This window comes from Poecilia reticulata, chromosome 13, assembly GCF_904066995.2.
Source record: "Poecilia reticulata chromosome 13, P_reticulata-male-v2, whole genome shotgun sequence".
Classification (NCBI taxonomy): domain Eukaryota; kingdom Metazoa; phylum Chordata; class Actinopteri; order Cyprinodontiformes; family Poeciliidae; genus Poecilia; species Poecilia reticulata.
In genome coordinates, this window is record NC_088842.1 from 31870489 (window position 1) to 31884962 (window position 14474).

Genomic DNA, 14474 nt, shown 5'->3' on the forward strand with positions numbered 1-14474 from the left:
AAAACCCCAGAATCATATTAAAACAAGCTTCTGATCAAATTCAGATTCATGTGAATTACTGTTCAAGAAACAGTTGAGTTTTCTGTGACTCCATCCATTAGTACACATTAGAGACTTAAAGCAAGTTTCAAAAGTTTCCATTATGGAAACTGAATTGGTGAGTGTGAATTAAAAAACTATGTCGCTTTTTAGAAACTTTTCCATTAAAGGGGCAGTGTCATGTAAAATCTTTTTTTTTTAGCTTTAAATCATATTATAATGTTATTAATTCATCAAAAACATACCTGAAGTGTTGCTTTGACTCTAGGATTTCCGTGCTGGTAAACCATTTTCACCAGTTCATGGCCTCTCTGCCACTCACTGGGTCAATCCAGGCTCCAGTAACATGTAACTCCATGTGGTGTGCTGATCCCGGACGAGCCCCCATGATCTGTTACCGGTTCAAAGAGTCAGGACTACTGTAACAGTGACGTGAGCGATCTGAAGAAAAGGAAAACAGGATTCATTTATTGACTCATATTTCATAATTTAGTACATTATGTCAGCCAGAGCAGATGGAAACTGTGATCCTATCCAAATATGGATAAAGCTAACATGCAAAAAAGTGTTTCTTTTCTTTTAGTAAAACTATGAATATATAGATTTAAATTAGTCCAAGAGAGCAATTAGTTATGGTTTCTATGCCAAAATAAACCTGATGACTTATTAAGAATACACCACAGAATCCCGACCCGACTATCAAACTTTGGCCCAACTGGGCTCTAATTTTAGATCAGAGCTGCAGAGGTTCAGCTAATATGAATGCATGTTGCTGCAGCAACATAAAGGAGCTGGTAGAGTTTAATATTCTATATAAAATGTTTTTAGTTTCATGGGCCTAAAATATCTCACCTCTTTGAAATAAACAACTTTCTCCAGTTGAAGATCTAAAGTTTAGATTTACCCTAAAAACCTGGTTATGTTGCAATAAAGCTGATAATGTTGCTGACGCTTCAGTCCAGATTAGCATCACGCAGCTCACAGAGGCTGAACATCCAGATTCATGTTTAGATTTCCCTCTGCCTCTATGAAGCCTTTCTGCTCTGATGGTCAAAGACTAAATCTGAAATTAAATGACAGAAAAATGACTTATAAAAAAATACATTTAAATGTTCCAGATTTATAATCTGAAGATGTTCCAGGAATCCTCCTGGAGGAATAACTGACCACTTCTCCTCCCTTTGCTACTTTCTCCTACTACTCTCCATCCTTGCTCAAGGTTTGCCACAGAAAACATGCTAAGTATTTACAGCACAGAAAAATTATTATGAAAATAATAATAAAATAAGATAAAACCAGCGTGATGTGTGACGACAAATCGAACGCAAAAGCTCATCACTGGGCTGAACCACTTAACCAATAACTCACCGGCCAATCAGGACCACATACATAAACTTTACAGCGCAGAGACAGAGCCACTCACTGGGCAGCAGAGGCGCCGCCAGGAATCTTGGGCCCCAGGATGAAAAATAAAATTGGGCCTCCTTCACAGCTGCTGTTACCATTTCTTTAGTCTATCTGACTCATAAAAAGCATCACAATGTTAAAGGCTTGCAGCTGCCTTGCTTTCATTGGTCAAATGCTGATACTAGCTCAATGTTCACTGCTGGTGAATTTTACATGCAACAGATTCATGCAAATAGGTTGTTTAATTTTTTTATCATCAGTGTTAGCTCATTGAAAGCTCTCTCCCCACCAGCAACAGTCACAGGCAACGTACAAAATATACATGAAGCAATCCAGACTTCTCAAAAAACCCGATGTGCATTTAGTTCAAGCTGCAGAATATAAATTTAATTTTTTTTTAAAATATGCTTTTCCACATTTGTTAAAGCTGTCACCATGTTGTGACAGTTTGAAACAGATAATCTGTGAAGAGATCAATCTCCTCCACTTCCTCCCTGAGCTGCTATTGCTGTCTAGAGAAATGCTGCGTCCTGACCACAAACAACCAATCAGAAGCAGGACAGCCTTAATGCTGTCAATCATCCTCATTCACTCACTGCTAAGTGTGCTAATGGAAGATTTTATAAAGTGTTTGAATTTCTGTGAGTAAGTGTTGCGGGTCTCAGTGGGGACAGGCAAGCAGATGCAAATAACCTGTTTTAACAGGAAAAACGAGTGAGCCACATAAGACGGTGTTGCTGTGCTGGTAGCTCTCATCCGTATTTCAGGTTATAATAATAAACTCATTATACAACTTTGAAAATTGTGACTATACATTCACACTTCTACTAGTTCTTCTATAACACAACATCAGCTTATTACTATATAAGGAATTGTAAAATATTGCACATTACAGACGGCTTTATAAAACATACGCATTCTTCAAGTAGCATCTGAGGAAATCCTCCGAGCAGCTAACCGAGAGCTTATTAGCTAAATATAATGACAACATAAAATAACACAAACCAAATACACCGGGGACCGAGGTCACGACGCTTAACAGATCAATCATGTTGATCACATCTCAGTTTTCAGCTTAAACCCGAACCAACCCGTTTAAACAGAAAAAATCGAGTGAGCCACAGGAGACGGTGTTGCTGTGCTGGTAGCTCTCATCCGAATGGAGGGGAACTTCCTCGACACCGAAATCTCGCACCGTCAGTCCCGTCGGGGCTCGCTTCTGCCATCTAGCGGCGCAATTGCGTGACATTGCTCCAAAATTTCAAAACATGGTCAAATCCTAAACTAAAATCATAATTTTAATCAAACAAATGTGACCACACTTTGAGGGAGTCACACAAGAAATAAATTGTTTTTGTTGTGTAACTGTAAAGAGAGTGGAGAGATGCGAAAAATACAAACAGATTTCCTGGAATGAGGCGAACTAGCAGGATAGTTACAGAACATCGGTTTTAAAAATTTTGAAAAAAAGGGGATAAAAGACAGTAATAAAAAACAGTAGTTTCCCTGCCAAAACGGGAGACTAGACAGGTGTGGTTTTCTCAGCCATTTATAGCTTTTGTTAGTAACGGGATTTAACACCTTTGCTCAGAAACTCATCGACCAGCCATGTACCGCCAGGATGATTTCCGCCTCCCGTTTGTTGAGACCTGGGTGATATGAAATTTATTGAGCGGTTCATCTGTAAAGCTACATTTACACAATATGCAACAACTACTCAGCCTATCCGCTTACCTGTATAAATAATCCCGCCGTTCGCTCTGAACCAGCAGCTCCCGGAGGAGAAAGGCTGCAGAACTCCAGGCATCCCGCCAGTCGTTTTAAGAAGGATTATTGGTCCCCCGAAAACAACGAAACCCCGGGCATGATCATCAATCAATAAAATCCCCACGGCCCAACTTGAAAATTGGACGTTATGCCGCTAACACTTAGCTTTCGCCAAAAACTCGGAGGCGGAAGTGAAAGCGTTGCTCAACGCAAGTAAAGTCCCGGCCGGAACAAACTGCTAAATAATAAATCAGGAATTTTATTAATCGTGGTACTCAAATCATTCGAGGAATCGTTTCAGCCCTAGATGTAAACGCTGCATATAAGGAATAAATCTGCTCTGCCAGTGAAACGCTCAGAGCAACAGAGATGCTTGCAATACAGCTTATTATTATTATTAATTTATTATTATTATTAAAGTAACAAACAAGCAACGCTTCTGCAGTCATTGCTGACATTCAGTTCATGTTCTCTCTCTGTTTCTCCTCTTCATAGCAGCTACACCTGGGCTCATTTCTGTCCAGCTGTGACCCCTTCCTGGAGGGAAGCTGAGCTACTGCTGCCAACAACATCAGGTTCCCTTTCAGTGGATGACACACCTGGATCCACTCCGGCCACAAGCAGAACAAGGACTGAACTAAACACAGGAACAACAGAGACTGACTGGTGAAACCTCTGAATCCCAGTAGGCCCAGTTTGAACCCATCTTCATGATGAGCTCCTAGGAAGGAGGCGTTGTCTCTGAAAGCAGCCAAAGACCTGAACTGTGACGACGTTCAGGAAGTAGCAGATAAAAAAGCTTAAAGTAGGAAGTCTTCAGAGTCTGGAGCCACATCCTGATCACATCAAGAGACGAAGCTTCACTCCACATCAGAGGAAACATGGAGCAAACAGCTCTGATGCTGCTTCTGTGTCTCTGCAGCTCAGGTAGGACTCCACTTTCATCAAACACTAATATTCACTAGAGTTCACATTAACAATTATCTACTGATAAACATGTTAAATGTTACAAACTAAAAACTGGAAACTGTTTCTGGTCTCCGATCATAGAGCTGCTGCTACACAGTTAGTGATGTTTATATTGTCTACTTGCTGCTGAGGAGCCAATAAACCAAGAATTGTTGGTTTTTGTGTTTTAATGATGTAAAACACTTTGAACTGCCTTGTTGCTGAAATGATCTATAAAATGAATCTGATTGGTTGATTGATAAGGAGAAGCAGCAGAAACTCTGTGCAGTAAACAGGTGGAGCCTCATAAAATGGCTCCTTCTGCATCAATTCTCTCATCTTCCTCTTGACTCCACAGGTTCTCTCTGAGGTTCTGGTCAGGCCCGTTTGCTGGCCAACCAAGCCCAGTAGCACCACGGTCATTGGACCAGCTTCTGGTACCGCCGGTTGTGTTGGTGAAAACGTTTGAGCTCCGTCTGACATGGGAGTGTCTCAGGCAGGATGTCGAACTCCTGCTGCAGATTAGAATCAATCAACCAATCGATCGAGTTTATTTGTGAAGCACATTTCAGCACCAAGGCGATTCAAGTGCTTTACTTCAGAAAAACACAAAAAGTCCTAAAAGACGCAGTAAACCAGTAAACAGTACATTTAGTCAAAGTGCCGTCGTTACTCATCAAAATGTTGTTCAGTGTTTCATTATTTGTTTCAAAGCAAATCTGACCAGCTGGTTTTTAGTCCAGATGTAAAGAAACTCAGAGTTCGGTTGTTTTGCAGTTAATTGTTGAAACAGCTTTTCAATCATTTTGCTGATGAATGAAAGTTGGAGATCAGCCTGTAATTCTGCAGGAATGATTTGTTCAGATGGTTGTTTTTATATCAGTGCTTTGAAACTGCTGGGGGAAAACGGCTGATGAGAGCCATGAGTTACTATTAGAATCAGATCAGATGAAATGACAGGCAGGACTTTCTGAAGAAAAGCTGTGGGTGTTATTTTTTTGGGTTTGGCAGTGAATGTTGACCCTCTAATATTTAAAATTTCTCTGTAGCGTGTTTGGCAAATTCATTGCAGGCCGTGTTTGACTGCAGCTCAGCTGGTTTGTGAGTCTGTCAACTGTGGCAAATAACGCTTGAGCACTGATAATGTTATAATTTCTGCAATGAATGTTTAAATCATATGTTTTAGAGTTGAGTGATTAACTTCAGTCGTGCTTAATAGATTTCATAAAAAACAAAATTGAGTTTTACTCCATTTACGTTCGGCCCTACGGCAAAATTGTCTTGCAGATCTGTTTGCATATTTCTCCATGGAGATTTGTTCCTACTAGACACAACCTTCACTTTAATGGGGCCAATGCAATCAATGACATCTGAAATTTCATGATGGAAGTTATTTACCAGCTCATCTACAAAGTTGATGAGCTGGTAGACTGCTCTGAACTCAGAATCAGAACCAGAACCAGAATCAGGACCAGAATCAACTGGATTTGACAACTTTTACACAAAAACAATGAATTTGACTTTGGTTGGTCTCAGTAAAGACATAAATATAAATGGATAGAAAAGGTGAATAACAAAAACATTTCAGGTTTTACTACACAGCATAAATAACATTTAGGTCTGGCTTTAACTAGGCCATTCCAGCATAAAGATGCTTTGATCAGAACCATCCCTGATAGCTCTGCCTCTAAGAGAAGATCAAATAAACTCCATCAACAGGATCCTGTCAACACATCCTAAATCAATCTGTCTCTGCTTGTTGTAACCCAACAGTAAATGTTGTTTCTTCCAGCGCTGTCTGATGAAGTCAGACTGGTAGCAGGAAGGAGTCGCTGTGGTGGCCGACTGGAGAAGAAGGACCTGGGAGACTGGGAACCAGTGAAATATTGGGACTGGAACCATACATCAGCAGCTGTAGCTTGCAGACAGCTCCACTGTGGATCTGTGGTGTTGATACAAAGAGATGAGAGCTACAATCTACAGATCATCTGTTCAGGTGATTCCATATCCTGGCCATTTCCTTCCTGTTCTGCTTCCAACTCCACTTTAAAAAGATTCTCACTTCCAGCTCAGTCTGGGCTTCTTCCCCTTCACCTGGATTCCCTCTGGTAGATTTCTACTGGACCAATCAGCGAACAGAAGGAGAAGCTTGAACGATGACCTTGATTTTCTGTGTTATTTAGAATCACAGTCTGTCTGTAGTTTTAACAATGGCAGCAGAGGAAGTTCAGTCCATGTTGGCCACACGTCCAAATACTGAATTAACATCAACAGCCGCCTCATTCGGCTCGTCTCTGTTTTGTGGTGGACAAATGATTGTAAGTAAAATCTGCTGGTTATATTGTCTTCATTCTAAATGCTGGTGAACTCTCACCAAGTGAAGCTATTTGGGTTGCATGCACAAGGTTGGGAGATGTTTCCTGCAGCTGCATGAGAACCAGACCGTCTCTCCCTCAGCCTTGGTATAAAACTCATGTTGTCTCTGCCTGGGAGAGTTTTCAATCAGAAATGTTCACTATTGATCGTCTTATATTCTCTCTGTGTTGTGCACAATATGCGAATAAACCTGATGGAGTGACTTCATCTAACAGTGCTTGGTAATAGATTATTTCCATATCTGGTTGCAGCCCAGGAAACTTCCAGTAAACTTCTTAGTGTGGATCTGGTGCATTGCATGTCATGGACAAACGTTAGCAACTGGAACAAATTTAAAAAGAAAAATAATCCTATTTACAGTCGGTTTCACTCCACCTTTGATACTCTGAACTTTTCTAGTTGATTTATTTACATTTCCTTACTATTTTTTATCAAACCCAGAAAAGTTTCCATGTCTGTTTAAAAAATAAAGTTCTGAAGGATTTTAAACCTTTTTTCTTTCTGCATCCACAGACTCAGTCAGGCTGGTTCAAGGGACCAACCGGTGCTCAGGTAGACTGGAGGTGAAGACCAACCAGTCGTGGTCCTCAGTGTGTGAAAAAGACTTTGACCTGCAGGATGCAGAGGTGGTCTGCAGGGAGATTGGCTGTGGGCCTCCTTCAGTCCTCCAGGGGGCGCTCTATGGTGCAGCAGAGGCTCCAGTGGGGAGCAGAGAGTTCCTGTGTGAAGGCAGTGAGTCTGCTCTGCTGACCTGCAGCAGCAGGAAGAGTTCAGTTAGAAACAGCTGCTCACCTGGTCAAGCTGTTGGACTCACCTGTTCAGGTAGAGGAGGATCTGCAGACCTGCTGCTGTTCACTGCTTCACTTCCTGCATTAATGAACTCTCTGTCTCTGCTCAGATCAAGACATCAGGTTGGTGGGAGAGACCAGCCGATGTGCCGGGAGACTGGAGATGAAACATCAAGGAGACTGGAGACCAGTGACTGTTGGGGTGGTGACTGGGACAAGAACTCAGCTGCTGCTGTAGTTTGTGTTGAACTGGACTGTGGTTCTGCTGTTTCAGTAAGATATTCACAGGAAGCTTCATGGAGACCAGTTTGGGGATCAAGTCTGACTGTTTGCAGTCTGGATCTGAATTGAAGAACTGTTTACCTGATGATAAACAGTGCTTGGAGCTATGAGTTATCTGCTCAGGTAACTCTGAACTCTCATATTTATGTGTTTAAAATGTTTCTTCATCAGGTTCCAGATGTCTGCAGAGAAACCGTCACCTTTAACTAAGAACCTGAAACCTGGAGAGAGGGAAACTAAAATAATTTAAATATCCAGATAAAGTTCTCAGTTTAGCCCAAATAGATGAACAAAACTCATCATTTTAATAACTTTTAATCTCTGCTGCTTTGAAGTCGATGCATCAAAATCCCAGGAGGACTTCAAGGAAATCAGATATTTTCAAAACCTGAAATCAACAGAAATGAACTTTTATCCAAAATGGTGGACTTCCTGTTTTTAGTGCAAATAGCAGGAAAACCTTCTGTTTGTCTGGTTGTTGGCCTGACTGAACTAGGGGCGCTGTTGAGAAATTTTGCAATGTTTATTTTTAATTCCGCTGAAATATTAACATTACACAAGGAACAAAGATTGTTTGACATTTGTGAATTCTGAACATATTTATGTCCCAAAAATATGATAAATTCAGCAGAAATAAAATGAATGATAAAATTCCAGGTACAGTCGGTTTCACTCCACCTTGATACTCTGAACTTTTCTAGTTTGGTTTTATTTACATTTCCTTTGTATTCTTATCAAACCAGAGATGTTTCCATGTGAATTTAGAAAAATAAAGTTCTGAAGGATTTTAAACTTTTTTCTTCTGCATCACAGACTCAGTCAGGCTGGTTCAAGGACCAACCGGTGCTCAGGCAGATGGAGGTGAGACCAACCAGTCGTGGTCTCAGTGTGTGAAAAGACTTTGACCTGCAGGATGCAGAGTGGTCTGCTGGGAGATGGCTGTGGGCTCCTTCAGTCCTCCAGGGGGCGCTCTATGGAGCAGCAGAGGCTCCAGTGGGGAGCAGAGAGTTCCTGTGTGAAGGCAGTGAGTCTGCTCTGCTGACCTGCAGCAGCAGAGGAAGTTCAGTTAGAAACAGCTGCTCACCTGGTCAAGCTGTTGGACTCACCTGTTCAGGTAGAGGAGGATCTGCAGACCTGCTGCTGTTCACTGCTTCACTTCCTGCATTAATGAACTCTCTGTCTCTGCTCAGGTCAAGTCAACATCAGGTTGGTGGGAGAGACCAGCCGATGTGCCGGGAGACTGGAGATGAAACATCAAGAAGACTGGAGACCAGTGTTTGTTGAGGGTGGTGACTGGACAAGAACTCAGCTGCTGTAGTTTGTGCTGAACTGGACTGTGGTTCTGCTGTCTCAGCAAGAAATTCACAGGAAGCTTCAGAGAGACCAGTTTGGTTGATCAGGTCTGACTGTTTACAGTCTGGATCTGAATTAAAGAACTGTATACCTGTACCTGATGATAGAAACAGTGAATGGAGCTATGAGTTAATCTGCTCAGGTAACTCTGAACTCTCATATTTATGTTTTAAAATGTTTCTTCATCAGGTTCCAGATGTCTGCAGAGAAACCGTCACCTTTAACTAAGAACCTGAAACCTGGAGGAGAGGGAAACTAAAAATAATTTAAATATCCAGATAAAGTTCTCAGTTTAGCCCAAATAGATTAACAAAAACTCATCATTTTTATAACTTTAATCTCTGCTGCTTTGAAGTTGATACATCAAAAACCCAGGAGGAGTTCAAGGAAATCAGATATTTTCAAAACCTGAAATCAACAGAAAATGAACTTTTTATCCAAAATCCAAACTTTGTAGTATATTTAAAGAATGCCATATGAATAAATGGATCAATTGGGCTGGTTTCTCAGAAGACTAGCACTCGACTCATGAAGGAGACACGGAGTCTGAAGATTTGCAGTGTACCAGGGTGTTATATTGACGGTGAAAGACAACAACACATATAAATCCAACAAGAAAAACAGACATTTAAAGGCCATACAAAAAACAAAACATGCGCAATACTAGGGAAGAAAATAAACAAACAAAACCAAAGTAAATTAATCCCCACAGTTGACCAAGCCCACACCCTTCAGTCCGTTGACCCCAAGCTGGGGTAATCAAATCCCAAGACAGGCTGACTCTGGGTAAGGTGCTTGCCTTGATGTGGTTTAGGTCCCAGGTGGGAAATCCGAAATCAAGATGAGACAGAAAAAGTTCTCAGGCTACAAGGAGCCTCCTACCATCCTGGCAGGAGAGCGGAAGTCTTCACACACGTAGTGCAATCTTTTTCTTATGGCTCTAGGCCTGGACATTTAGCTCGCCATCTTCTGGCCTGTACAAATAAACAGGACCAATAAACTTTGAAATCCAATTCAATCATTCTGATGTGTACACAAATCTATATTCAATAAATATCAAGTTCATTATCAATCCAATCAATATCCTATTTAGAGACATTAAAACTTCATTATTCAACCCAGTGTGGGTTCACTCAACCCCACACAACCAAGCATATTGCTAACCGCTACGTTAAACACTCACCAGATCCGCCGGTTGCTCTACATACAACTGACATCTCTCCTGGCTGGTCTGGTGGTAATCGGCTCCTATGGCTCAGCTCTGCTCTGCTCCCCCCAATGCATCTAGTATTCAAACTTCCTGCTCAAATTAATATAGCCAGCCAATAGGCTGCAATACAACATGTGACCTTGGAAACTGGGCAGTGATTGGTTGCTTCATTGTCTCGTGAGAGCGACACTATTATCAGGATTATCACGTGATTTAATGAAGAGTTTGAGAAACCGGTGAAAGCTAGAAATTTACACCCGGGCTACACCCTCCCCCCTAAATCCATGCAACACCGATGCATGCTATACCACCTGGATATTAGAATATATGGGAGCAGATGCAGGTTCAATAAACATTTCATCATAAGCAGTTGCTATACTATGCAAAAGGGTTTTCACTACAGAAGCTAGTGGTTTGCCTAAAGCAGAATACTGCAGACGCTGGACTGGTTTTGGCTGTCGACTAGATCGACGAATTGGCTGTTCAGCTTCTAATTCTCCAGTAACCTCACGAGTGGCTATAGGTGATTCAGCGGAATGCGATGAGGATGTGGTTGAATTAAGTAACGTCTCTACCGGGCCATGAGACTCCAAATTTCCTCAGGAGGACTCAGCTCAGGTTCAAGTAGATCTTTAGGGTCCATCTGATCATCTCCTGAAGAAACGTTTTCCTGGTCCGATGGTGGATCCATAGCATCCGACAGTAGAGACGACTCGCCATCAGGTGAAGGAATCCGCATCTCTGTTTCAGTTTCTGTAACCCTGCTCATGGGCTGGGTAGGGATTGTTCCCTCAACACTGACCTTCACAGGTGACAAAACTGAGAACCGAGGCACACTCCACTCATCTTCCTCATCCAGGCTCTCTTCCAGGTCCTCTGTTGGTTCCTGGAGACTGCGGGTATGAGGTCTACAAGTAGGTGTAGAAATTGGCTGATCAACTTCTTCAATCTGGGGAAGAAATCCACAAGGGAGAAGGAGGTCACGGTGCAGAGTTCGGGTCCCTCCAGTGGGATCCGCTTCTGGTCTTACAACATACACAGGAAGATCACCCATACTACCAACCACCACATAAACATTTGTCTCCCATTTATCCTCCAGTTTATGCTTGCCTCTGAACCTCACATTTCTCACCAATACCCGATCACCTTCTTCAAGATGGGCTGGTTTCACTCTTTGATCAAAACGAATCTTGTTTCTTCTTGCCATCTTTTCTGCATTTTTGGAAACTAACTGGAAACTTTCCTTCAGCCGAGAACGCAGATTCTGCACATACTGAGAATGTGATTGAGATGAGGGACTTTTGACAGGCAAGTTAAAGGCAATGTCAACAGGAAGTCTTGGGCAGCGACCGAACATCAACTCATATGGAGTAAAGCCTGTGACCTCATTTCGGGTGCAATTGTACGCATGCACAAGTGGTTTGACGTACTCTTTCCACCTAGTTTTCTGCTCTGGCTCCAATGTACCCAACATGCTGAGCAAAGTTCTATTGAACCGTTCAACAGGGTTCCCACGAGGATGGTATGGCGTGGTGTGCGACTTTTTAATGCCAGCAATGTTGCAGAGCTCTTTGATGAGGTGAGACTCAAATCAGGCCCTTGGTCTGTGTGCAGGCGTTCTGGAAACCCATAATGCACAATAAAATTCTCCCACAGACATTTTGCGATAGTCTTTGCTTTTTGATTGGCTGTTGGAAAGGCCATAGCATACTTGGTGAAATGGTCTGTGAGGACAAGGATGTTTTTAGTGTTGCTTTTATCAGGTTCAACTGATAGAAATCCATGCACAGGAGCTCAAGTGGCCGGCTGGTCTGGATGGTCACTAATGGTGCAGCTCGTTCTGGCAGGGCTTTCCGGCGAATGCAGCGATTGCAAGTTTTAATCTTGTTTTCAACATTTACAGACATGCGGGGCCAAAAAATCGCGATCTTACAAGGTCAAGTGTTCTTTCAATCCCCATGTGGCCCATATCATCATGGAGACTTGAAAGGACAACAGGACGACATTCCTCTGGCAACACAAGCTGAAATGATAAAATCTCACCATCCTGTCTTCTTCTGTACAGATGTCATCTCTTAATTCAAGACGATTCCATTCTCTCATCAGAAGAGGAAGGTCAGGAAGTTCAGCTCTAGCTGTTGGAGGGATCTTTTCTCCCGTTTCAAGCTGATGAATAACTTCTCTCAAAACAGGATCAGCTCTCTGTTTCTCCCTGATGTCATGAAGGGACAATGATGGAAGCACCGACAATCCTTGAAACTCATCAACATACAAATCAGGAAGGACTGTAGGAGTTATACTCATCGTTTCCACCAGAGTAATGTTTCTTTCCAAAGGACCATCAGGACTTTGGCTTCTCAGCAGACAGCTGTGGCAAATGGCTCCAACCACATCAGGGGTGAGTTCTGCAGTATCCTCTGGTTTATCCATATGTGCTGTGATGAACTGTTGCACCATAGCCCATTCTCTCTGTGGATCAGGTGTCTGGGGGTGTGGTCTCCTGGAGAGGGCATCAGCATCACTGTTTTGGCTGCCTGCACGATACTGCAATTTAAAATCATATGTAGACAGCGCAGCAAGCCATCGATGACCAGCAGCATCAAGTTTAGCAGAGGTCAAGACATATGTTAATGGATTGTTATCCGTAATGACAGTGAATCTGGAGCCATAAAGATAGTCATGGAATTTTTCAGTTACGCTCCATTTTAAAGCTAAAAATTCCAATTTATGGGCTGGATATCTGGCTTCACTGGCAGACAACCCACGACTGGCATATGCTATAACTCGTAGCTCTCCCTCTTGTTCTTGATAAAGAGCAGCTCCAAGCCCAATGGTGCTAGCATCTGTATGCATATGTAAGGTTGACTTGGGTTGGCAAAACGAGTACTGGGGCTGTCGTCAATCTGTCAATCAATATGTCAAAGCAGATTGACACTGTGCAGTCCACCTTTCATTAAAGGTTGCTTTACATCATGGCTTTTATCTAGAATGTTGCTTTGCGGCCCTGTTTGCGGGTAGAGGGTACCCTTTTGTCAGTATTCAAGGTTTAGCAATAGCGGCGTAGCCATTAATGAACCTGCGGTAATAACCTGCGAAGCCAAGAAACGATCGTAGTTCTTTTAAAGTTTGCGGAACTGGCCAGGATTTTAAGGCACTAATCTTTTCCGGATCTGTTTCAACTCCATGTTCAGAAACTATATGACCAAATAACGCACAGATGTTTGGAAAAACTTGCATTTCTGTGGTGATAATTTAAGACCATAATTTCTGAGTCGATGCAACACTTTTATCAACCTACTCTCATGCTCCTCTAGGGTGTCAGAGAAAATGATCAAATCATCCAAGAAGACCAAAACTTCTTTTAAGTGCAATCACCCATGCACTTCTCCATAAGGCGTTGGAAAGTGCTAGGTGCATTCGTAACACCTGGGGCATTCTATTGAATTCCCAGAACCCAAGTGGAGTCACAAATGCTGTTTTAGGCTTATCACTTTCCTCCATTTGTATCTGATAGTATCCTGACTTCAGTCAAGAACACTGAACCATCGTGAACCAGTGAGAGCCGAAAACGACTCTTCCAGATTTGGTAATGCATAAGCATCCTTTACCGTTTGGAGGTTCACTTTCTATAATCTATACAAAGCCGAACATCCCCATTCTTCTTTTCGAACGACTACGATCGGTGAAAGAGAATGGAGATTCTGATTCTCTTATTACTCCCGTCTCCAGAAGATCTCGCAAATGATTGCGAACAGCCTCAATATCATTGGGATGGATGGGCGAGCACGATGTTTAAATGGAGTCTCATCATGAAGATGGATGTGATGCTTCACCCGATCAGTACATCCAAAGTCGAGGTCATGATGGGAAAACACTTCTGGAATTTCTCTGAGTTAGCAATCACTCGTTCTTTCCAATCAGAGGAATGAGAATTTCCAAATTCAAATTGGAGATCAACTTTGTCAGTGTTCTTGAGCTGCGCCTACAGCAGGAACCTCAGACAGAAGCTGTGGTGATACTGATTTTCTGCAATAGAAGCAGATGGTGACAATGTTATGCTGTGGTTCGACTCATTTGTGATAACCACTGGAATCTTGGGAGGTGCATGTTTAGGCAATGACACCAAACAACTTTTCACACATAAACCTCCTGGCAGGGGGTAGAAGGCTGTTCAACTAATGCCCAACTGCTAACTGGCAGCAAGCTGGTACAGGCATAGCCTTCTAGAACGATGGTATGGCCTGCTGGAAAAATAACAGGTGACTCACTGCCTAGTCCTACATCACATACACTGACTCTTGGTT